Raw genomic sequence first — 3,001 nt, forward strand, 5'->3', positions numbered from 1 at the left:
CAAAGTGATACAGCTCAGGGGCAGTCCCCTCCCTGACATCCTCTAAAAGAGATGGCTGGGCGGTTAAGAGCATTGCCTGCTCTTTCAGAGATCCTGAGTTCAATTCCCAGCAACCACATGGTGGCTCACAACCATCTGTAATGAGGTCTGGTGCCCTCTTCTGGCCTGCAGGCATATACACAGACAGAATATTGTATACATAATAAGTAAATAAATAAATATTTAAAAAAAAAACCTTTTGTAAACTGTAAGATCGGGAATTGTGACTCGGTTTGACTCGCTGACTCCGTGGGTAGGGAAATTCCTGTAAGGCTTGGGGGAACTTAGGCTGCCGGGGGCCAGTGTTGGGTGAAGCTGGAGTGTGAGAACCTTGAGAAACCTCACCTTAGCAGGTTCTGCCAGAGTTCACCAGAGCCAGACGGTGCAGAGTCGAGGGAGTGGAACTGTGGTTCAGAGATTCCTTGGCCAGTTTCAATGTCGGGAGCAGAGGAGACCCTGACTGAGGTCCTGAGCCCTGCATAAATTGCACTGTTGAGGTGGGCGTGGCCAATCCAAGGACTATGAGGCCCAAACCCACGCCCTTTCCCATCTGGCCCAGGCTCAAGGAAAAGCAGAGCTTTCTTAGGAGTCTACAGGAGTGTTTACGAGTGACTGACCAGTGTGCGTATCCCTAGCAACTATGGCTTCCCCACCCTGAATGTTTACAGCCTGACAATGCTCACCTAGAGAAAGCCCTCCCCGTGTGCTGTACGGAACAAACACACTGAGGTTCCAGGTTGTAATGGTTTATAAATTCACCTGATCCCGGCTTTACTGTACAAGTGTCTGCCCTTTCTCCGTCCCTGTGCTCACTCCCACTCAAGAGTTCCTGGACCCAAGCTGCTGGGGTCTCGGCATTCCAGAACATTATTGAACTAGTCGGACTTTCCTTTGGGCCATCAGTTCACAAAAAAACGTGGAGATTTTCCTTTTTTTCTTTTTTAATGACTTATTTATTACGTAGTGTTCTGCCTGCATTTATGCCTACAGGCCAGAAGAGGGCGCCACATTTCTGTGCATTTTTTGGTTTGTCGAGACAGAGTTGCTCTGTAAGAATGGAGTCTGACCTGGAACTCACTTTGTAACCCAGGCTGGTCTTGAACTCATAAGAAATCCACCTATTTCTGCCTCCCAAGTGCTGGGATTAAAGGCGTGTACCGCCACTGCCCGGTGAGAGCGCCAGGTCTCCTTACAGATGGTTGTGAGCCACCATGTGGTTGCTGGGAATTGAACTCAGGACAATGCTCTTAATCTCTGAACCACCTCTCCAGTCCAAGACTTCTTATTAATTATGAAAGCTTGGTCTTAGCTTAGGCTTGTTCCTAACTGGTTCTTATAACTTAAATTGACCCATATTTTCAAACTATGTTTTTTACGTGGCTCGGTTACCTTTACTCTGCACTGCCCATCCTGCTTCCTCCAAGTCTGGCTGGCGACTCCTCTTTTTCTTCCTCCCAGAATTCTCTCTCTGCCCTGAAGTCTCACCTATACCTCCTGTCTAGCTACTGGCTGTTCAGCTTTTTATTACACCAATCACAGCAATACAGTTTTACACAGTGACACTCAGGTTTGCCTTCCCTGAAAGGAGCACTAGGTGTCGGCCTCGTGACATTCCTTATGAATTCAAAGAATGGCTTTGAATGTGGCTGAAGAGCTGTCTATTCGGTCACCCCACAAAAAGCAGGGCTGCAGGACTCCTCCCCCCCAGTTCCTTAGAATTTCTTCCTGTGCCTCCCAATGTGTGGTGTGTGAATTTTAAAGACCTGGGCTTTGCACATGAGAACCGGTACAAGGCAGCATGGGAGGTGAGGGGTGGATGGATATATAGATGGTTGGAAGAAAGGGCTTCTGTATTAGCAGGGCAAAAGAGATTCTCATTCGAGCCAGAGTATACCCAGCTTACTCGGAAGCAACAGCAAAGACCACTGGCACATTCCTGGTGCTGAATGTACTAGGGTCTGCTCATAAAGACCAGCACCCCACTCTGACGGCTGTCTGCCTGTGTGCCAGGAAACTGCTGTTTCCTCTAGAGCAGCGTTCTCAGCCTTCCCAGTGCTGCGACCCTTTAATACAGGCCCTCATGTGCTGACCCTAGCCCTAAAATGATTTTCACTGCTACTTCCTGTCATTTTGCTATTGTTGTGAATTGTGATGTAAATATCTGATATGCAGGATGGTCTTAGGTGAAAGGGTCATTGACCTTAAAGGGGTCACAACCCACAGGTTGAGAACCTCTGCTCCAGCTTTTCACACTTCACACTGAAGCTCAATTCCAAGACTTGAGTGTGACCTCTCCATCCCTGATGAGACCGTTTTCTTGTTCTCCCAGTTCATCCTGAAACAAAACTGGGGAGCAAGTGGGGATGGTGGGGAGGAGTTAATGGGCACAAGGATGCGACATGGGAGTACTGCGCAGTTAGCATGCCCAGAGTTGGGGTGCTGTGCAGTTAGCATGCCCAGAGTTGGGACGCTGTGCAATTAGCATGCCCAGAGTTGGGGCGCTGTGCAGTTAGCATACCCAGAGTTGGGGCGCTGTGCAGTTAGCGTGCCCAGAGTTGGGGAATAGAAAGAGGACGGTGAAGGACAAAGCAGGCCTTTGCACCTGGTGGGAAAGTTTGCTCCTGGTTCAAATGGCTTTATTACTCTATCCAAGTCTATATGGCCACCAAACCACTCTCTCCTATCAATCCAATGGCCCAGAGTTTAGTGCTCCATAAACGGAAGAATGGCTAAGACCAGGGTTCTACTGGTCTATTCATAATGGGTTACATAGCCGGGCGGTGGTGGCGCACGCCTTTAATCCCAGCACTTGGGAGGCAGAGGCAGGCGGATCTCTGAGTTCCGAGACCAGCCTGGTCTACAGAGCTAGTTCCAGGACAGGCTCCAAAACCACAGAGAAACCCTGTCTCGAAAAACCAAAAAAAAAAAAAAAAAAAAAAAAAAAAAAAAAAAATAGGAAAAA

Source organism: Alexandromys fortis, unplaced genomic scaffold, assembly GCF_014885135.2.
Source record: "Alexandromys fortis isolate MF-2015 unplaced genomic scaffold, M_Fortis_MF-2015_v1.1 scaffold_154, whole genome shotgun sequence".
Taxonomy (NCBI): Eukaryota; Metazoa; Chordata; class Mammalia; order Rodentia; family Cricetidae; genus Alexandromys; species Alexandromys fortis.